This window comes from Phalacrocorax aristotelis, chromosome 6, assembly GCF_949628215.1.
Source record: "Phalacrocorax aristotelis chromosome 6, bGulAri2.1, whole genome shotgun sequence".
Lineage (NCBI taxonomy): Eukaryota > Metazoa > Chordata > Aves > Suliformes > Phalacrocoracidae > Phalacrocorax > Phalacrocorax aristotelis.
In genome coordinates, this window is record NC_134281.1 from 49,574,931 (window position 1) to 49,597,451 (window position 22,521).

General features: G+C 55.8%; 2 protein-coding genes across 2 annotated transcripts in view; one reads left to right on the forward strand and one right to left on the reverse strand.

The window, feature by feature from the left end:
- The window catches only part of TSPAN1 (tetraspanin 1), a 45,361-nt gene extending 34,358 nt beyond the window's left edge, over positions 1-11,003 (reverse strand). Inside the window, exon 1 of the mRNA XM_075097759.1 lies at positions 10,999-11,003. The gene's annotated coding sequence lies outside the window, so the exon portion shown is untranslated. The remainder of the gene's footprint in view (positions 1-10,998) is intronic.
- The window catches only part of PIK3R3 (phosphoinositide-3-kinase regulatory subunit 3), a 77,554-nt gene that overhangs the window by 21,212 nt on the left and 33,821 nt on the right, over positions 1-22,521 (forward strand). The window lies entirely within an intron of this gene.

Consider the following 22,521-nt stretch of genomic DNA (forward strand, 5'->3'; position numbering starts at 1 on the left):
TAAGCAGCTGGGGAAGCCCTGGGAAGGATGTCTCATGGCAGCCTAAGGGCAAGGGGGTGGGAGGCCTCCCTTGGCATCTCCTCGTGCCTCAGCTTCCCCTCCCGGCTGGCAGAGGTGGCCTTTGCCGGTGTGGTTTCTCAGGTTGCCCGTACCGCTCCAGGCAGGCATTTTCACAGCACACCAGGGCTCTGGGATGGTTCCCTGGGGTGGGGAGCTGGGGCACCCAGCAAAGGATGTTTCAGCCAACCCAGATGTCTGCCACATGCCCTGGTGGCAGCCCCTTTCCTTGGGATCACCAGCTCTGGCCCCTCTTCCCATCCCCAAGCTCTGCAGGTGGCCATGCCCAGGCCACAGCACAGTGCTGCTGGACAAAGCTGGGGCAGGAGCAACCGCACTGCTCAGAGACCAGCAGCTTCCCTGGCAGGAGGAGGGACCCTGGCAATGCTGTGGGGAGATGGGGTGACAGCCCTGCAGTCCCTCTCTCCCCGTGGCAGCCACAGCCCTGCCTCACTGGTGCCGGTGCTGAAAGCATAGCACGGTCCAGCCCTCCCCCATGCCAGGGGGAACGGCTCCCAGCGGAAACACAGCCTGGCTGGGATTGAAACCCTTTTCCTCCCAACACTGCGTGGCCGGAGCTGATAATGGGCTGGATAACCCTAAGCATTGTGTGTGCCGCCAGCCCGTGACCTGCCAGGGGTTTCACTGCCGGAGAGGAAATGCTGCCGCTCGGCTGGCAGGGATTCGGAGGGAGCCTCTGTGCATGCTGGCAGTGGGGTGCGGGGGCTGCCCTGCTGTCTGGGCAGCCTTCCTTTCTTTTTGCTGGCATATGAAGTTTTGGGATGGCTCCTTCAGAGCCTCACTGGTGTAAGCCCAGGCCCCTGTGCTGGTATGCACTGGCCAGCTCTCAGCTGCATGGCCACAAAAGCTGCTGGCCTGGAAAACCTGGGGGTTTGGGGAGGTTGTCTGGTGTGGCCAGGGCTCGGCCCTTGGGGTTTGCAGGGCTCTCCAGATGGGTCTTTGCACCTGGGATGCCTCTGCCTGCTCCAGAGGGCATCTTCTAGAGGCCAGACTGGCTGAGTAAACCCTCCCCACTCCAAATGGAGTCACTGGCTTTGCTGTCACAGCCTGGCCAGGGCTGGCTCACTCCTCATGCCAGCTGCTTGCTGAGCTGAACTGCAGGAGCAGTGTTCCAGCACACGTGTCCTCCCAGCTCCTGCCCTCAGATGCTGTCTGAGCTGGAGTCACTCTTTCTGCTGCAGTGACTCTAGCTAAACACCACCGGTGCCTTCACAGAAGATGGGGTGGGTGACAAAGCACTGGTCACATTGCCAGCCACAGCCGGTTTTCCAGTTTGGCACCAAAGCCAGGAGCATCCTCTCCTGCGCAGTGGCATTTCTGTCCTCTGCAGCCTGCCTGGCAGTGGATGGGCAGCAGCATGTCACCCTGCTGCCCTTTTGGTCAGGAGACGCCAGCAAAGGGCAATGCTGCCCATCGGGGATTTCATGCTGGACCAGGAGAGCTAAAGGGTGGCTGATTCCTCTGTGATCCCATCAGCACCCCTGGACCCTGCCTCCCTCGAAAGCATCCCGTTGCGCTCTGAAGGGATGGGAGAGGGCAGGCTGCCCAGCACACACATACGAGCAGCTCTGGGGAAAGGTAGGATTTGTGCTTCCAGGAGGGAGAAAGAGTCATGGGGCGATGGCAGGGCCATGCCAGTGGCTGAGCAAAGGACTGGGGTAAGTGGTGACTGTCAGCTGCTATCCACGAGGTCAGGCAGAAATGCTCTCACAGTCCTTGCCTGGCTTTAAAATCTATTAACGTCATTTTGCCATTCGAGCCGAGCACCACACAGGCAGCAGAAATGTTCAGGCATGGCTCAGATCAGAGCAGGATTTCAATTACAGTAATCAAAGGTGACACAGATAAGAAACCCCTAGTCTATGAAGCCACGACAGCTGTCCCCTGGTTCAAACCGGCACCCATCCAGAGCAGTTCCATCAAAATCACTGAAGTGGTACTAGGCTAAAATTGGATTGTGAATCCATTTTCATCTGCTGTGGTGGAAAATGCTTTCCCTGCACTCCTTGGGGAAGAAAGCCACCTTCTCACGGGAGCAGCAAGGGAGGAAGGTGCGAGGCGTGGAAGAGGGGACATTGTCCCCAGCGAAGGCATTGATGACTGCTTGTGGATGGTGGAGGCAGCAGGAGGAACAGCTGGGATGCTGGAGCATCATGGCTCTGCCTCCTGCTTTCCCCTCTCCACTTCAGCGTGGCCCCACAGGGATGCTCATGGCTGAGGCAGGGATGTGCTCAGCTCAGTTCCAGGCTCCCCGGAGGGATGAGCAGTCCTCTGAGCCCCACTGTGGCCAGACCACCCCAAGCTGTGCTGCAGGGCAGATACCCCTGGCAGTACCAAGGAAAGTCTGGGGAGAGGTTCAGGGAGTTGGAGGGGGAGAAGAGCCCCACAGCGCAGGAGCTGGCACCCTCCTCTCTCATCCTTGCAAGTGCCTGACTTGGTCCTGTTGAGAAATGCCACAGGCACACTTTCAGTGGGTGACCTGCTGCCTGTGCAGGTGGAGGCCGTGCAGGAGCACAGGGTGAACGTGCTGGTAGCATACACACCCTTCCCACCGGCTGAGGAGGATGCATACAGGGTGACGCCCAGGGAAAGCTGCCTCCTGCTCCTGTCTCTGCCACTGCTTGAATGTGTTCCTGGTCAAACCCCGCCCCCCCCAGTTTTGTCTCCCACAGTCTGGGGTTGAAAATCTTTTGGATGGCAGCAGGGCAGCGGCAGCACTGTGCACCAGTGTGCTGGCTGAGCTCCCCTGCCTGCCACCTCCAACCCCTTACCCCTTCGGTTCCCATCCCTGGCTCCTCACCACCACTCCACAGACCCACCGGTGACCACTGCCACAGCCTCACAGGACCCTGGATTCCACCGAGCTGTGGGGGCAGCCCCTGGCTCCCACGTGCACAAGGGGCCCTTTCTGCCCCCGCCCCAGCATGGCGGGAGTTGGCCAAAACACAGCAGCTCTTTCTGTGCCCGCTGGCCCCGCTCCAGCCTGGCTGGGTGTCAACCGCCTGGCTGCAGCATGTGCCCCCCCCCAGTGCCCCCCGGGGAGCGCGAGCCCTCTCCCAAACACTGGGGGTTTGTGTGGGGCATCGGGGCTGAATGGCGGGTCTGTGTGGCCGCGGCTGCTGGGCCGGGAGGGAAGGCGAGCCGCTTGCCTCATCTGTTTACCTGGAAGCAGAGATTGTGGCCAGGCCCAGCTGCTGCTGCGGCGGGTGCTTTCATGCTGGAGCTAACAGGATCGGGAGTGCCGTGCTGCACCCATTCCCGAGCAGCCTGTGGCATGCCAGCAATGGGGATGCAGGCAGAGACCTGGTGGTGCTTCTTTCCCTCAATGTGCCAGCGTGGTGCTGGACACTCCTGCCCACCTCAGCCAGAGAGCTGGAGCCTGGGGAGGAATGTGGGGATGGAGATGGAGGCCAGGCCATCAGAGAGGTGGGCAATACTGCTGGTCATCCTCTGACCTGCAGCATCACTGTGCCCCAGGGCTCTACAGGATCCCCATGCTGGCTGGGACCCTGTCATGGCTGCGTGACCCCACGCTGTCCATGGGTCTCCATCAGTTGTGCTGTGCCCCTGGACTGGCAGGGTCCCCATCCTGACTGTGTGTCTCCCTACCACCTGGGTCCCCACCCTGGCTGCCTGTCCCCATACTGTCCCCATACTGCATGTCCCTGCACCATCCTTAGCTCTCCGTACTGGCTGTGGGGCCCCACATTGGCTGTGGACACCTGTACCAGCTCTGTCCCCATGCAGGCTGTGTGTTCCTGCACCAGCCAGGTCCCTGTACCAGCAGTGTCCCCCGGGAGACATGGGACCCACTTAGCAGCTCCGGGAGAGAGGGGCCACCCATGCAAGCAGCAGGTTTTGTCCTTGTGTGAGCCAGAACTGATGGCCACACACAGGTGCTGGGGAAGGAAAGGGGATGGTAGCGCCTTCATCAGCACCTGGATGCACAGGGATTAATGAAGCTGGCTTGCTGTACCTAGGGTTCAGGTTGCCTTATCTGTGTGTATCTGTTCCTACTCAGCCACTGCTACAGCAGCTCCCAGTGCCGCACAGCTAATCCCAGAGGCTGCCAGATAGGGCAGGGACCGCTGCTTCCACCCACACCCTGTCTGCACTGGCCAGGAGCATGGAGCTGTGCCATGACCTGCTCCTGTCCCCAGGCCAGCTAATGCTGGAGATAACCAGAGGCCCAGGGCAGAGGTGTAATGGGTTTGGCATTCTCATTCTCTGGGAGAGTTACGGCCCCATGGCCCGGGCTCAGGGACTACACCAAGTCTCTGGGAGCTCACGGCCATACTTTGGGGTCACCGAGCATATGTCTCCATCTTTTGTGTATTCCTGGCATTTGGGGAGTTGTGCAGGTGACGAAGGAGCTGGGGTACCCACAGAGGCTGGCATCTCACCAAGCAGCCTGGCACCGCGTTGTCCCCAGGAGACAAAGGGCTGGGGCTAGACCATTCAACCTCATGCCATGTAGACATGGATGTAGTGTCCTTGCTGAGCATCCTTGGCTCTTCCCAAGAACCTGGAGGACCCACGAGTCCCATCTGCCCCTCCTCAGTGCTGTCAGCAGGGTGTCTTCCCGCTTGCCTCTGGCACTCCTAATTTCTCCATCCTGCATCAGCCCTGTATGCCCCGGGGTGGGAGGAGCATCCGGGGCTGTGCTTCAGCACCATCCCAAACTTCCACCATGGCATGCACTGTGCTATGGCAGCACCTTTATTTTTTCAGCTGCTTCCCTGTTTTCTTTGCAATCAGGCTCTTTTGCGGGGTGGTGGCAATCGCAGGGGTTATTTGGGGAGGGTTCAGTGTGCCACTGAGCAAGCAGCTTGCAGCGTGGTGCCCAGACCCAGGAGCTCATGGTGGCCTGCCCTGTCATGAACCCCACATCTCAGATGGCTCTGACCCTCCCTGGCCATGGCACAGAGGAAAAAACATCTCACCTGGGCTTGGGAGAGACCGTTTAGCTCTGCACACCCCAAAGTCGCCCTGGGACCTCAAAGACACCCACTTCCCATGGGCTGTGCAGCTCTATGTACCACAGACATGGACTGCATAGGCTGATGTCCCAAGGTCACCAATGCCACTGGAGCTTTCAGTCCACAGTGAGAAGGTGCTAAGCCCACAGAAGCAGGCACCCAGCATCACTGGCACTGCTCTTGCTCTAGCACCACTCTCTCATGCTCCTGGCCTACAGGTTCTCCAGAGCATCTCTCCTGTTGCCTCCCAACCTTGCAACACTAGGATTTAAAGCTATGGGGAAGGTGGCCTAGAGAAGGCTTTGCAAGGTGCTGGCAGGGAATGACAGCAAAGAAAGCCACCCCAGGGGAAAAAGTGGTGTCAGGAGAGCACAGGTCCCCAGGACCCCTGTGGAAACAGGGTTTGGAGGACTGAAAACCCCAGTGACAGGGTTTTGGTAATGCAAAAGCGCCAGCCCGAGCTGGCCCTGCCCAAACAGCCTCACTGGGCCATTTCAGGAGTGGTCTTAACTGTTGAGCGGCTGCACATTTCTGAGGGGAGCTCTGCTCCGCAGCCTCTGACAGCTGTTTCTGCAAGAGCCTTAAACTGAAACATCTGGAGCGTTTCAGAAAGAGAAACCTGAGTGTTTTGGGGTCCAGAACAATTCAAAAGATCCAAGACAAATTCATGAGCCATCAGGCTTGACCTGAATCTGGTCTTTTCAGCGAGGAAGCCAAAAGCCCTTGTCCAAGTCGTTTCCTCCCAGCTTTTAGTGGGATTAGAACTGCAGTGTCCTGTGCTGGCAGGCGTCCCTGTGTGCCGAGCACATCCAGCCTGAAATCCCTTCATGCTGGCCCCAGGGCCCATCTCAGCATCCTGACGCTTGCTGCTGCCATCACTTCCAATTTAGACCTTCTCGTGGCAGAGACTGATATAGAAGCACTTTGCAGGATGGCGCTTCCCCTCCCCAGGGAGCCGGCGCCAGCGCTTTGCTCTTCCCACTCACCAGCTCCGAGGGAGACCAAGGAGCTTGAATTACTTTTTTCCAAGAAGGGTGGATTTGGTTTGCAGAAAGATAAGGGCTAGGGAGCAGTTGTTCTGCTCTGCTGAGCCTTTTGCCATCTGGAACAGCTTTTGGTTTCTTTCTGGATGCCTCACCCGCAGCCTGCATCCGCAGGACTGGGAGAGGGGTGAGGGCCTTGCTCGGACTCTCAAGGAGGGGAATGGCAAGGAGACGATGCTGGGGGGCACAGGGGTCTGTCCCTGTGTGCCCTCTTTGCAGGGCTGGGGGAAAGTCAGCCTGGGCAAGTGGGGAGCTGGTTTAAGGAAGGGCTTGGAACAAACTCCGCTGTGCCAGTCATGGAAGTCCCCTGGTCAGCCCTTCCGAGGGACGTGCCCACTCTGCCTGGGCCGCCGCCTGCCTGTCCCCTTGCCAGGGCAGTGGCCGTGAGCTTCTGCAGCTGCTGCTTCTCATGCCATGTCCTCCAGCCCAGGCACGGGGAAAGCCTCTCTGCTCCATCCTTTCTCGTTCCCTCCTGGGGAGTAAGGTAAAAGCAAACAAGTCAATGCCAGGGCTGATCGCTCAGGGTCTAAAGAGGGGAGAGCTCTCCCCAAGGTGGGGGCACTGCTAACCCCAGCCCCCCAGGGTGATGTCTCTGGTGTCTAGTATGGGGTTGTGCTCCTGCAGTTACTTTGTCCTCAGGGAGGCCAGAAAAAGCATCTCACAGTGCTCCTGCTGCCTGTTCCCATGGAAGCTGCGGGAGAACTGAGTTTCCTGGGCACGGCACTCCTCCCAGCTGGAAAACAACCCTGCAGAGCTGTGGCAGTGGATGGATGTCAGCTCCCATGGCCCTGCATGGCTCTGAGCCGGTCATGCCTGTATGCCACATGTTGGGGTCCCCTGGTCCCCACCAGCTGCTTGGTGGCTCCATGCCAAATGGTTCCTATGTGGTGGCTTTGATTCGGTGTCCCTGTGGCTGACACCTGGTTTGGGGTCACACTGCTGCTGCCCAGGCTGCCTGTACTGTCCTGAGCATCCAGCGCTTGAAACCACAAGCTCTTGGTGAGCATCCTCCCTGGAGAGGCCGCTCTCTGCAATTAATCCGGGCATGGTTTATGCTAACGACTCTCCCCACTTTAAATTATAAATGGCCCTTGGCATGTGTGCACACAAACACATGTGCACGCGCAGAGATCCTTTAAGGCCATCATTAGCTGTAATTAGCGGGATCTGTCACTCATCTTTGGCAGTTAACGATGAGCCCTGAGTCAGAGGAATCTGGTGGCAGATAAAATAAACACGATTTCAAACAGTTTGGAAATAACAAGCCCTCATTAATCAGACAAGCCCCAAAGGGAAGCACTTGGAAAAGCAGCGGCTTCTTTGCTGTTGCTGAGCGCAGAGCTGGGTGGGCTTTGTGCTGGCCCCCCATCACACCCCCTCCTCAAACCCTTCTCTCCAGTGGGAGCAGGAAGCAGGATGCTTTCTCACTCGGCTGACTTCATGGCAGGGCTGAGGTATCAGAGCCAGTCAGCTCAGGCAAGAGACCTGAAACTGGTAAAACCCAGACAAAAGGGCTCCTGCATGGCTCCTCTCCTGGTGAAAGCAGCCAAGGCAGGATCTGGCTCTGAGGTGTGAGTGGGGGCAATGCCAGTGCCCCACAGTGGGAGCAGCAGCTCAACTCCAGGCGCAGATGAAGCAGCTCTGGGGCAGCACATTCCATGGCCACTGCTCAGCCCAAGACAGGAAAGGCTGCATGCTAAGGGTGCATGGAAGGCAGCGGGAGCATCCCCAGGATCCAGCCTCACAGGGCAGAGCAGGATTTGGGGAAGGGGCTGGTACGAGGGATGTTTCCTAGGGAGCAGGGGGAGCTGGGGAGGTTTCTAGCTGTCACAGCTGCAGCTAAATCACAGCAAATAGGAGGGGAATGGGACACACAAGGCTGGATTATATTACAAAGGAGCAGTCCATCATGGGGTATTTAAAATAATCCGCTTAGATGCACAGTAGCAGATTTGGAGTGCTAAGGGAATTGAAGGCGCTGTGGCTTTGCAAGGCTGGATCAGATCTAGTTAAGATGCCACTTAGGACAGCACATCCCATCCTGCCTCACTGTCCCAGGGTACAGGCACATGGCACCCACAGCTCCTGCAAGGCCACCCCTGCCCCACTGGGGAGGCACCCAAGGTGACACTGTCTGAGTCAAGATGGGTGACAATGTCCTGTGGCATCTCCCTGGGAAAGGCGGCAGGTTTGGGTGGTACCAGCCCCAGGTCATGGAGCCACGGGCTGGATTAGGCGTAGGGCAGGGGATTCCCATGAGGGGCCAAACCTGCAGAGGGGTGAAGGAGGTGTAACTGGTGCTCGGGGTCTGGGAACGCTGGTGTAACTCAGTGGCACCTTCGTGCTGAAGCCAGCTGCCTGGCAAAACAGCTTGGACCAGGGGGTGCCCAGGAGGGAGCCGCAGCTGTGCTGCCAAGGGATGGGAACCTCCTCTAAGCACATCCATGTGGCATCTGCAGCTCAGCTGGGGCTGGAGACCCAGCATGGGGTCCTCAGCAGGCTGGGACAGGGTGTCACAGTGGGTTGCATGGGGCTCTTGGTACCTGCTTTGGGGGTGGAACTAGGGCAGGGGCTGCTCCGAGGACAGGTGGCCCATCTGCAGGGATGCCAGCTGGGCTGCACTGCCCTGCGTGAGCTTGCAAGTCCCACAGCATGGCCGGTGGCTGCAGAGTGGGGTGCCTCCTAATGCCACAAGCTAGGGGGTCATCCTGGGGTCTGCATGGGTAGGAGCATGGGCTGTTTGGGCAACCCTGAGCATCCTCGCATCACTCCTCTGAGCTGGGCTGAAAGCGCAGCCCCAGGGAAGCCAGCTCAGCCCAAGAGAGGGATTTCATCCCAGAGACTTCATCCCATCCCCCAGAATCCCCCCAGAAGAGTATCCTTCTGAGAGCAGACAGTTTCTGCCTTGGGCTGGCACCTCCAGGCTGCTCTGATCCCAAAGGGTTCAGCTCACACTGGCCCTGCAGAGCCAGACCCAGCAGCAGCTTCTCAGAGCTGGGCAGCGTTGCCGGACGTGACCCCAGTGTGGAGCTGGCCATCACGCCACCCATCCCTTCGCTCCCAGGGAGGGCAGAGCCCAGGAACATGCCCACAAAATTCGAGGCTGGATGTCAGATTAGGCCACAGGACTGCCTGCCCCTCTCCTTGCCCTTAACCTGTGCCCTCTGAGCCCCAATGACCCCACTGCAGTGCCACACTCAATGCGAAGGCTCACTCCTGCAGGTTTAACCACTGTCCCCAGTTCCCCTGAGCATTAATCCAAGGGAGGATTAAGGTTAACGAGCTCCTGCAGGCACCCAGCCCTCATGCCTCCTGGGATGGACCACTCTGTCCTGGCCCCGGAGAGGGCACGGTGCCCAGCTGTCCCCCTGGGGCTTGCTGCTATCCCTTCTGAGCCCCCCAACCTCTCCTCCACCAGCATGCATCTCACCAGCCTTGCGTGGCACGTCTTCGTCTCTCCCTGAATTGGGGCCCATGGGCCATCCCTGGGGCTTCGGAGGCTTCCAAGCCTCTGTGAGCATCTTCCCTCTGCTCCCTGCAAGCCCTGGGGTGGGGACTAGGGCAGGTATTAGCTTCTCCCCCCACTTATCCCCCGTCCCCTGGGCACTGTTCTCCAGGTCACTTGTTCCTAGATAGCTCTGGGTTCGTGACAACTAGTTTAAATGCCTGGAAAATACCTTAATCCCTGGTAAGCCCCTGATCCCTGCCTGCCTCATGCTCCCCTGGAGAGCCCCCCACTCCGGCCATAATCCCTGAGGAGAGGTCATCTGCACACCCTCCAGCCCTGGGGACAAGGGACCCTCTCCAGGGCACCCATGAGCTCCTGGGGCTGGCATGTGGGTGCTGGTTAGCCTTGCCCAGGGGACAGGCTAACCTCTGTCACCCACAGGGCATGGTGAGGACAGGGCCCCAGGGACACTCCTGCCATGGGGTGGGATGGCCAGGGCAGGGAGGGTCACAGGTGGAGCTGCCACCCTCCTGCGCCCATCTTAGTGCCACCAGCTCCAGAATAGGGGTTTTTAGAGAGAACCAGGTAACTTACCTAATTTTATATAGTTAGGATTTTTTTTTTAATTTCTGTTTTGTGTTCCTATATGCTTCACAGTAAGCAGAGTCCCCAGCCTCCCAGTCCCTGTCCTCCCAGACCCTGCCCCATCCCATCCAGGGGGGGCTCCCCAGGGCAACGAACTGGAGGAACCCCCAGCTTGCAGGGTGAAAGAGGGCCCTGGCTCTGCCCCCAAGCCCATTCCCGCAGCGCCAGGAGCTTCTGCTGCCTTCACCTGCCCTGACCCGCAGCCCCACGAGCTGTAATCCCCCTCCTGCTGCACCCGCAGGATCAGAGGCTGCCAGTGCCAAACCCATCCTGGAGAGAAGAGGGCACTGGTGGGGGGTGGTAATAAACCCTAATGACACCCTAGGGAGAGGAGGAGGAGGAGGAGGGCGAAAGGCCCTCCCCAATCTCTTGGGTCTCTAAATAGGCAAAAGGAAAAATCCCTGTTTGCAGAAGTGTCTCCTATATTTATAAGAAGCAAAGACAATGCTAGGATAGAGGCTGAGCTGAGCTTTTAACCAGCCAGATTACACTTAGCAGGAGCATTTACCTCTGCCTCTAATCCGCCTGCCACAAAGACTTGCTAACTCCTTCCCGGATTTAACTGGGAGGTTTGAACTCTTCCTGCAGAGGAGAGAGTTAAGCCCAGGCTGGTGCCGGAGGGCTGCAGGGGCCAGGGCCAGTGCCTGCCCACCCCAGGCACATCAGGTTTGGGCTGGATGTTTTAGCCCCAGACTCAATTTTCTTCTGGCAAGCCAGTCCCGCAGGCAGGACAGGCAGGAGAGGCCGGCGCTGGGAGCCCTTTGTTCCCTGGGAGATCAGTGCTGGTGGCTTCAAATTCAGAGCCTGTGCAGAGCAAAAATTTGGACGTTTTTGAGCAAAAAATCACTGCTTAAATGCAGAGCAGAAGTGAGAGCTCTGAAGGAGCCACCTGGCATGTGCGGCCCCTCTTGTTTTCAGCTGGATTTCTTGCAAGAACAGAAAATATCCGCAGCCAGCGCTGGGTGGCTGGGGCAGGCGGTGGGGGGAGGCTGCTGCAGGCTACATCTACACTCCTGACACCCATAGCCAGTGTCCCCTGGCTCCCCTGCCTCCTCCACCCCACCCCAGAGCAGCCACATTCTCCATTGCCTCAGCTGGGTCAGGCCCATCAGTCCTCAGAGCCCAGGGTACCGATGCCTGCTGGTGGGCACTGACACCACAGCTGCATGCAAGCAGGATCCAGCCCTTTATGATTACTCCCTCGCAGGATGCTTCACCTCTATGCCAGGGAGGGGAAAGACAAAAATCCCGGCCCTTGGCCCTGCAGCACGCCTCTGTGGCACCCCACAGCGCAGTACCCCATTACGGGGTTTTGGTGGGAGGCTATGGGGCAGGGGGACGGGGACGCAGCACAGGCTGACGTCACCGAGCTGGCCGGTGTCAGGCAGCACGATGCTCCAGCAGCGCTACCGGCACAAGCATCTCTGCAGCAGCCCACAGCCCGCCGGTGCAATCTGCCAGCAAAGACGGCTCAGTTGGGAAAGGGGCCAAGAGAAGGGCTGGAGCGGCTGTTGGCACTGGCGCGAGCCTGGCTCTGCTCCGCAGGACCCGGCCCGAAGGGCTGCCCACCCTCAGTCTTGCCCCTTGCCTCCAGTGCTAAGACCCAAGTGCCAGGTTTGTAGGCTGAGGCAGGAAGGAAGCATGTGCTGAGACAGCAGAGCCAGGGCTGAAACCTCCCGACTTCTGGGAATCAGGCAGTATCAGAAATATCCCTCCCGGCACGGCTGCGCGAGGGGGCATAACGAGTCCCCTTGGCCAGACCTTGCACAGTCTCCCTCCATCTTGGCAGCCCCTCCCGGGGTGCAGGGGGGTGTGAGCCTCCACTGCAGCCCAGGCAAGGGCAACGTGGATGGCCACCGCGCTGCCACCGCTGTGCCGCAGCCGCCACCGCACCACCACCACCCCAGCACTGGCTCCTCGCACAAAGGCTGGAAGTTGGGCACAGCCAGGGGTTTCCCAGCTCAGCCACAGCCACAGGTGCCCCAGGGATGAGCCAGCTGCCATCCAGTGACACCCAGCCCAGCATGGCCTCTGCGTGCCTTTGCTGAGCCACTCAACGGTTTCTGCCACAGTTGGAGCTTTCCCTGCCTTTCCTCTGCCAGCACAGCCAGCTACCCCAGTGCCACCACGCTGGAACCAGTGTGCAGGGCTCGGGGGTCCCCTGGGCACGGCAGCAGCTGTAGCCACTCCATCTGAGGTTAATGTTTTCACAGCATTGCCATCAAGTGTTACGCTGGGGAGCAGAAAGCACTTGGCGAGATAAAATCCCCCTCACAGGTTTCCAAACTTGGCGCTGGGACCTGTACCAGGCTGAGGGCACCAGGCTGCAGCTGGCAGCAGTGGGGAGGCTGGCCACAACAGCCCAGGCTGTGGTGGGAGCCGCAGATGCACCAGTGGGGGAGAACATCGGGTCCCACAGGGTCCCAGCCCCACCAAGAGGTTTTCTGCCCTTCAGGATGTGTCTTGGGGAAAATGGCTGCAGGAACTGTGTGCGTAGGGCTGGGGTGGCAGGCAGGGGTCCCCTCCGGTGGTGTGCTCTAGCTTCCTGCATGTCAGCTTCCAGAAATCACCTGAAATCCTACATCAAAGGTGTCCCTAGTACTTTGAAGGCATCTAGGCAGGTTTCAGGGCCACCTCCTGTTTGCTCCTGTGGTGAGTGAGCTCTACAAATGCTGCCAGGTGCATGAGGACACTGCAACTAGCTCTGTGCTGGGAAGGGGGTTATTGCGGGAGAATAAGCAAGCATGATTTGGTCACCAGAGCTTTTGGGTAATGAAGATACGTTCTCTTGGGACTGTTGCCTTCCTTGTTGAAGTGCAGAGCTCCTGCCTCTGCTGCACTTCATTAGCTGATGCTTGGCACAGGGCTGAGCAGTGATGTCCATGGGCAGCAGTGGGTCCCTCCTGTCTGAACCCATGCAGAGTCTCTGAATACCATAAACTCCAGCTGTGCTCTGCCATCCCCACCAGCCACTGGCTCCGCCGAAACCTCCTCACAGGGGAAATAACCTCCTGAATTTCCCCTTGGAAACCGACAGTGCTGCATGCTGGGGTAGTGGGAGGGGAAAGGGGGGGGGCGTTGCTGGACCACAGGTCAGAAAAGTCAGGCAGGCTTCCTTCTTCACTGGCAGCCCCGAATTCATGGTGACTTAGCCCTGGTGTGAGCTGAAAATTAGCCATCCCTAATGATGAGTTCCATGGCCATGCCAGAGCATCCTATCCCTGCAGCACCATCCCGCCTCCCAGCTCCTCCTCCCATGCATTCAGCCCCAGATGAGTGGGTCCCACGGGGTCAGGCACGCAGACGTGGGGGTCCTCCAACTGGGGTCAAACAGTTGTATTTTGAGGCTATGAGGTGGCAAGTAGATGTGGGCGACCAGGCTGCAAAGAGTAGGACCTGACTATGGAGAGAAGCAGGTTTGCAGGCAGGAGGGGGTTATCCCATGCCAAGATGTGGGACCCCCCCACATGCACACCCTGCTCCCCTGCCCAGCCCTGGCAGGGCTGTTGCCTGTGGGTGCAGCTCCATAGGATCCAGAGTGGGATGGGGACCCCAGAAATGAAGAGAATGGGCCCAGCCAGGGCTTTCCAGCCAGCACAGAGGCAGGGAAGCAGGATCCAGTGTGCGTGCAATGTGTGTGTATATGTGTGTGTTACACACACCCAGGAGCCCACCCCTCCCTTTCACCACTTGTATTCCTCACCCACTTGTATTCCTCACCTTCCCTAACAAGAAGCCCACCAAACTTCAACTCCTGCACCCAAACAAACAGCAGCAACCTCTGGGAAATGCTTTTCCCGCAGGCTGGGGGCCAGGGCAGGCCGGCAGGGCTGCAGAGCCCCCCCGCTTCTCTCCTCCAGCCTGCCAGGCAGGGGGCCAGCCTGGCTCCTGCAGCCCTTTCTGCAGGCAGGGCTGGTATGTTCACCACAAGCTATAGATGGCCCAGCTGCTGCTTACAGTAAATCTGAGTAAGTTGTTTTGGGCAGAGCATTTGAAGTCCCGCAGGCAGCAAACCAGCTGTATCCTACCGGCACAGTCATCTGCCACAGGCGTCTCCTGTTTCCAGCGCGCCCCTTGGCTTTCCCAGCACTGACCCGCCGCGTGTCAGCCTCTGTCATCGGCACGAAGCCACTTTCCCAGGACTTCCCCTCCTTCCTAGCCGCAGCTGATGTCTCAGGGAGAGGATCTGCATCTGCTGTCACCCCCTCTTGGTTCGGGTCTGGGTGTGCAGGAAAGCCAGCGAGGAAGGATGCTGGGACACTCAGTGCTTGCCAGCATGGTCCCACAAACCGCTGCCCAGCCACCATCTTGCTCCTTCTTTCTCCCATTGCTGCCCTCCAGCCATCGGCTGCAATCTCCAGCAGAGGGACTGGGGGATATTTTCTGCTTTCTTGGGTGAATGGGAAATCTTTGCCCCTGCGGCAGCCAGCAGATGAACCTGAAGCACCACTCAAGCATTTCTTTAAGGGCTTATGTGGGCTTTACATGGTGAAGATGCTTGCTCCAGCCCTCTTCATGGATGGGCAACTCCAAGCATTGGGAAAAGGCAAGATTTGGCTTAACCAGAATTGTTTCTCTGAGCCCTCAGGATCACGTTTTGCATTTTTCTCTCCCTTACCCATAAGGATTTTCTTCCTACCCACTTGTTAAGTGAAAACCACTGAGGGTCTCATATCACTGGTCACTGTGAGGCTTGGGGCTGCAAGGACTGTCCCACACCTCACTTCACATTTGCACCCCGAGTCCAGAGAAAGGTGAGGTACATGCTAGCAAGAGATTCAGCCCTGTCTGTTGAATGACCAAGAAGCACAAAGTAAACTGGGTACTAAGTTGCCAAAGGACAGATCACCTTCCAGATGCTGAGCCCTGCCACACCGGACCCAGAGGCCTGGCGGCATTGCCCCAGAGCAGCTCTGCCAGCCCCATGGTGTCTTCTGCACTTGGGCCAACCCTTCCCAGCACAGGAAAGGATGCATGGCAGACACAGGCAAGGGATTTTCCAGTGTGGGAGCTTGCTTCTAGTCTGGTTTTCCAGAAGCAGGCTACAAGCTTGTGAATTGGAGGTATTTTTCAAGTAAATTCCTGCAGTGGAAGTGATCAAATAATTGTTTATACACCCGTCTGGCCCAACTGCTCATGCTCACAGAGCAGAAACTTGCTGTCAAGGCTGCTGGGATGTGGTGCCCCTGTGATGCTATGGCATGTTTTTAAGAGGAAGATGTTGAGGTCGGAGGTGCCTTTCGAAGGCAGAGCCATGCTGTGGTCCAGGCATGCTGCCGGCCAGTTGCTGGGCCAGATTCATGCTGTCTTTCTCTCTGTGGAGCTGCAGGAGGGTTGTACCTGGCAGCAGGCTTTCCCCTGTTCCACTTCCCAAGAGGGTGCTCCTGGCATCTTCTGCACCCCTTGTCCTCTCCTTCCCCCTCCTACCAGTTCGCAACTCCGACAGCCCATCTCTCTCCCCACCTCCCTGTGCTCCCCATGCTCAAGCAGACAACCAGAACAACTCTGCTGCTCCAAGTGAGGATGAAGGACACACATCCCCATGAGAAAGTCAGACTCTCCCAGCTGTAGTCTCCTCCAGCCCCCAAAGTGGTGGTGACATGAACGTTTCTATTCAGACCAGCCATTTTTTCAGACATTTGTAACCCCCTCTAATGTGTTATTTTTTCTCTCTCCTTTGGGGTTGGAATTGTTCTGACTTTGTGCAAAAACCAACTCTGAAGAGCTCAGAGAGTGGAAACCTCCTATTATACTTTTGAAAAATAATATTAATCTTCCCTCTCCTTTTATGAAGAGCTCTCTCTGCAACGGCTCAGGACTGGAGGTAGGCATTTGATGTGGAAATAGCCCTTGCTCAAAGAGCCCTTTTGATGTTTGATTTTCACAGGGTCAACTCCAAACCAACCATAGGGGGCACCGGGTGCCGGCAGGGTTGAGCCCCAAAAGGTGCCTAGGAAGGATGTGGGGTGAATGGGAGGTGCTGCCAGACCCTTATCCTGCCTGCCTGCCTGCCATTTCTCTAAGCAACAGGCAGGTGTTTCCAGGCTTTCAGAGACAATAAAACCAGAAGGATTTTCATTCATGAAAACTGCCCTTAGCCTGATTCAGGTCCAGGACCTATGGCAGGTGCCCAGCCTGCAGTGGCCCTGAGTGATGGATGCAGCTCTTGGCCATCCGTGCTACCTTCCCCCTGCCAGCCAAGCTCTGCAGTCCCACAAACATGGCTGTGCTGGCCCTCCCGTTGCCTTCTGCACCAGCCGTGCCCCAGTCCCTTCCACTGCCCACAGCAGTGGATTTGGCTAGGAGACACTCACGCTTCCTAAGAGCAGGCCTCTACCCCTTTGCCCAGGGCATGAGCGACATGGCATCTCCCCATCAACTGCAGAGGGGAGTGCAAGAAGCAGAATTTGGCCTCAGCTGCAGGACTGCAACAACAAAAGGAAGGAGAGGACACACTGGCTGATCCCCTCGCCCGCTCGGCTCCCCAAAATGCCTGTGCTGAAACCCACGCACTGCAGGGAGCCAGGGCCATGGGTTTGTGCCGTGAGGATGAGGATGATGTGCATGAGCTTGGTATGTGCAGAGCTAGGGGCAGGATAACCAGAGCGCCGCAGATCCGGACAGCATCTGCAGGTGACAGCATCGCCATCCTTGCTGCAGGGGCACAGGGTTTGGTGGGTGGATATTTGCTCCGGGACTGAGCCAGCATCTTGGGCTGCCTCTGGTGGCTGGGAGGCTGGTCACGCATTTGCTTCTTCCAGTCTGACATTGCTCCTGGCTCCTTGTTCAGTGGTTTTAGTATCCACCTCTTTTAGTTTGCCCTCTGTAGTGCAGCAGCAAGCTTTTCTCTCCTTCCCCTGCCTCTCCTCTTCCTACTGTTTTCTCTCATTTAATTCCTCAAAGCACTTTTAAGGGGACATTCATCTGGGAGGTATCGCCTAAAACAAAGTTGTATTGTGTACATTTGGTCAAAGCAAGATAAGGGCTTCCAAACAGCGAGGAGGTAAAGGTGGCTTCTTCAGGTGCTGACAGGTCTCACAGAGCACGCAGTGTTTGGGATGCGTTAACCCACTGGCCGGGATTTGCATAGGTACAATACCCCTCTTCACTTTCTGGCAGCTTCTTTGCCTGGAAACTATCGTATTAAACCTTAGACCAGTCTGTTGGCCTGGTAATCAGTATTGCACTATTTACTTTGTCTCTCCCTTTTTTCTTTTTGGAGACAATACCCATTTTATGCTTTGTCAGAAGCATTGCCCAGCAGTGCAAGTGCTCACCCTTCAGGGCGCCCCACTCCTCCTGGAAGCTGCAGGCACCCAGCTCTCTGGCGGCTGCCGGCATTGCCTATGCTCTGCAAAGAGCTCACATCCAGCACATGTTCATGGCACCGAGAAACAAAAGTTTTTGCACTTTGGTGTCTACCAGCCTATGTGTTGTGAGAGAGACCTAGCTGCCTTTTTACCCAAAAGCTTTGTCCTCAGTAAAATCTGAAGATGTCGCAAGTTTTGTTTGATCATCAAGGAACAGAAGAACTGCTGGACATCTGGAAATCCTGGACGCAAGCACCATGCCAGCACAGCTCAGCCCTAAAGCACGTGCTTAGCAAGACCAATGCTCCTGGGAGGCAGGGGACCAGCCACACATGTGCTGCGCATTCCCTCTGTGCACGGGCAGTAAAGCTGATGCCTTCCAAATGCTCTGGATTTGTTGCACGCTTAGAGGACATCTGTGCTGTGCAGGCACTGATGGGCTCAGGCTTCCAGCAAATGGCTGAAGGATTTACCTGGTGACTGATCTGCCAGCATGTGCACACCAACAGCCACGCCACTGCAGCCAGGACTTAGTGAATCTGTGAAATTTTGGGGTTTGATGGTGATGAAGTCCCATCTGGTGGTGCAAAGCATTGTGGTGGTTTGCAGGGATGAGGGAAGTGTTTTCCTCCCTGTTTCTAGAGGAGGCCTGGGACTCCACAAGGCAAGCGTGTCAGCAGAGACAGAGTTGTCAGTGCCCTGAAGTCCTACCAGTCCTCCAGGAAATTAACATTCTTCTTTGGGAACCCAGCACTATTCAACCACATTCCTCCTTCAGTTCTGGAAATCTCAGCAGGGGAAGAACCTTAATGCAAAAGACAGCAAAAAAAGGGCTTAAAGAAGCTGACCTGCAAGTTGCCTTTGCTCAAGCCCTCCCTGCCCATCAGCTTGGCTGGGCAAGGAAGGCACCGCGTTCATGTGCTGGTTTTTAAATTATTACCCTACCCTGCGCTGTTTGTTTTATTTCCCCGCTTAGCGTTCAGAGGCTGTTCTTCTTGCGCTTATTTACTGTAAAGCAAAGAAAGCCAGGGAAAATGATCTCCAAAGCAAATAGAGCCATGTTTCCATTTGGGAAAACTTAGAGGGAAAGCGCGTGTAGCTAAGCAACAATGCATGATGGTAAATGGGTCATTTTCCAAGGCATGAATTGCATGTGGATAACTGCAAGGAAAACAACCCCAGCCAACACACTGCTGATGTTTGAATTCTTGGCCTAAGCGATTAATAAGAAATGAGATGACTTTTCAATACCCCTGAGAACTCCCTGGGTTGTTATGGGGTTTTTTCTCCCGCTTTCGATCTCCACCCAAAACCTTGGGTGGGAGTCTCCATTAGTGCGGCTGGGCAGAGCTCCTGAGTATGGATGCATTGCAGCAAGGTTCCCTGGACCCGAAGAGTGATGGTTCAGCTCCACCACATCCCAGGGAAGGGGACGAGGACAAGGCAGTCCCATGGCAGGACTGGGGACTCAGCCATGAGAAACTTCCTTCTGCTAAGGGCCAGAGTGAAGCAAGCATTCACTCATGCATTAGCACTGAACCTTGATCTCAGCCTCCCCCCAGCAGTAGCTAGGGATGGCTTTGCTCACTTATCCTCCCTGGCAAAAAGATAATCTCTGCTGCAAGAAAACGGGAGTGTTTTCTCTACCATGGGTAATACGTTATGGATGTATGAGAGTACTAGTACTGGGATAACACTAGCTATGGGATCGTAAAATTTTTCAGAAGGCCAGGAAGGGGGAAGTTTGCTGGAAGATAAATAGGTGAGGTCAGTTTAGTTGTGGGCATAACGTCCGTGTCACGTAGATGCTGTGTCACGGGTGACAGTGCCTGGCTCTGCCATGGGTGAAGTATTAGGGAAACCTTCAGCTTTGCATCCCAGGGCAGGAGAACTATTGTGCTGGAGGGTTTATTCATCATAATAACAAATCTACAGAGTTCAAGCTTTGCATTTGCAGAAGTGACCAATCATCTGGGCTTTTCCAGAATTCCGCCTACCGGGAATGGTGCCACCTTCAAACTCGTACTGGCAATTCAGCCTGAAGGTCACTAAGTGGGATGGGAGCAGAGCAGGGATGAGACCTCACTTTTCCTAGATGTGCCGTTGATTTCCTCTTCCTGCTGCTTGCGTTGCTGGCTGTGATCAAAACATGCACTGCCATGTTTATTAAAAAGAAAAGAGTTATTGCAGGAAGGTATCGGGATTATTTCTTTCCTCCATGAAAAAAGTTATACAGTTCCTTTTAAAATCAGACCTGAGGAATTTACAGAGTGGTTATTGTACATTCCTTGGAGAAAAAAAAAATCTGAGCAAGTAGTTCCAGTGCATTAAAGCAATGAATAGAGGAAGTGAAAAATATTTTAAATTCCTATACAGTGTTACATTTCAAAAATGTCCTGGTTTAGGACATTAGAATTGGGGGGGTGCGGCTTTTTTCTCTCTCTTTTCCCCCCTCTAATTTCTCTGAACTTGTTACAAGTCTCCTTCCATTTTGCTCACCATTTCCAAGCGACTAAATAGAGAGGCCTGGAATGATGACAGAGATGCGAAGTGCACAAAGGGACTGGAGTGTGGTCCGATAATTCTGTAATTGGAGCTGCTCGAGGCAAAATTTTTTTCAAGCCAGTGTAAATGGGGATCGCTGAAACCCTTAACAATCGGTCTGTCAGGCAGCTTTTTTAATGGATTGCTCTGTTTAACTCTCTCTGTTTGTCACTGGCAAGATGACAAGAGAAATTAGCGTACTGGAAAATATAAGGTAACTGGCAGCTCCCCAGCCTGGTTCCACGGCCCCGCAGACCCCAGGGTGCCACAGTGCTGGACCCCGGCTCACCAGCTGCCCTACCACCTCCATGGAGGAGGAGGAGAGAGGGATCTTGCAACCTCCTGCCTTTCCTAGGGGTAGGAAGACCTGCAGAAATACCCTGTGGCTCTGGGACTGACATAGTGACGAGAGTGGGGGAGAAGGGGGGGGTCTCCTCATGGCTGCAGGGTCCCTGAATTGCCGTGTACAGCTGGCTGCAGGCTGGGATCGGGTTGGGGAGAGCACCTAAGCGTCCTCCTAAGGCCATGTCCCAAACCTTTCATCGTCTGCAAACAGGCTTTGTCTTCTGCTTTCACACCATGGATGCTTCTTTTATTTTTTTTAAGTGCTGTGGGTTAATGTCAGTCTTCTGGGGGCGTTGGGTGCAGGGTGGGAGCACTTGCTGTTAGATCATTAGAGAAGATGCTTCCAGTGTGAGTGTGCATGAACACACGTGAGTGCGTGCAAGTGTGCGCCGCTTTGGAGATGCTCCGACACCTCCATTGTTCGCAGCCAGCCTCTGAAATTTGGCAGCGATGATGCCCTGAGGCTAGAGATGTACCTTTCACTTTTCCCATGAAATTCCATTCTGGTTTGGCTGAGTTATAAAAAAAAAAAAAAAAGTTTGAAAATCACCATTTCCCTTCTGCTGCCTGCATTCCTCAGGAAAACTTTGGCAGCCTGTCAAAACAATAACTGAACGTGAACTTTCTAAAGAGCTGGCCCGGTGCTGTCTGCCAAAGCAGCAATTCAGCACAGCTCAGCGCGGCGTGTCCTTTCCCTCACCCGCCTGTGCCCACTCCATCACACACCCGTCCTTGGGCACCCTTTGGCACAGACGTGTCCACCCCAGACACCAGTGGGCAGAGCACGGGGTTGGCATACACTGTCCGGCTGCAAAAGCCACACGCACCACCTCTCCCTTCGCAGGAGAGCGGCTTTCCGCTTCCAGCCCCAACCGTTACTCCTGCAGTTTTTGGGGCAGAAACGTCTGGAGCAGTGAGGAAAGGCCAGTCCAAGTCTTGCTGAGGATTACCTTAGGTCCAGCTGCAATAACCTACATTGTAGACATTTATTTAAAAGAGCTTTTTTTTTAAATGTTATTTCCTATGTTAAAAGAATGTTGTTTACCATGTGAAGCCAAGTGCTTTTAAGTTAGGAAATGCCTAATGTATGATTCCTCGCAAGCTCAACTCTGTGTGCATGCATTGTGCTACGTGAGCCCCTATTTCAACCCCTTTCCTTCATGGACATGGGAGGGAAGAGGGCATGGGCTGCTCCAACAGCTGTAAATAAGACACTTCCTAACATTGAAGTGTTTCATTTGAATGTTTTTGCAGACCGCATATTATTCTTTAATACAGGTTTTTAACGCAATGTGTAATTTTCAAACCAGAGCACCCGACTTGGGCACACTTGCCAGAGCTTTTCCTCACCACAGAAATGCGGCCACATCTGGGGTGGAGTGAGGCAACTGTTTTACAGCCTGTTAGGACATAAAATGACTCCAAAGCACAGAAGAGGCAGTGCAGTCCAGGTTAAAAGCACCCACTAGATTTCACATGAAGGTGCAGGAGGATGCAGGGAGGGAAACTCCTGCTACTTCACCCTCGCAGGGTTAATACTCCTAATCTGGTGGCAAACGCTCTGTGGTCCTGGGATACTTGCGGGGCTCAGACTGTACAATTCAAGGGAAAGATGGTGCTTGCACTATCCCCTGTGGTGCCAGCACGATGCTGGTTCAGGAAGACAGGATGAACCTCTGCCTTTCCCACCACCTCTTCTCTTACCAGCAAGCCCCAGAGCAGTTTAGCTTGCGCTGAGCCACGCCGAGACCCCAGAGGCAGCGTCTGAGCCAAAGCAGACTAACTTTCCTGCCTTCCCTTGTCTTCTCAGCACCAGGAGGTGAGAAACAGGCAGGAATAATCCTTTAACTAAACCAGACTGTCGCAACTGGTCATTCTCGTGCTGTTACTTGCAAGATGTGGCCGCCCCTGTGGGAAGCTGGCCGCCAGTTATGGCAGATACACCACAGGTCCCAGCGTCTGAGCAGCGCAAGGCTAGTATTTTCATGTAGCATTTACTGTCAGCCAAGGAGTCGTCCCTTCTGACGCAAATGCAGCTCTACCTTCTACAAGCTCCCCTCCAGCAGGCCCTGAGCTTGTGCTAATGGTGAAGCTAATATTTGGATCTCAGGAGTGGCCAGCAGCCTCCA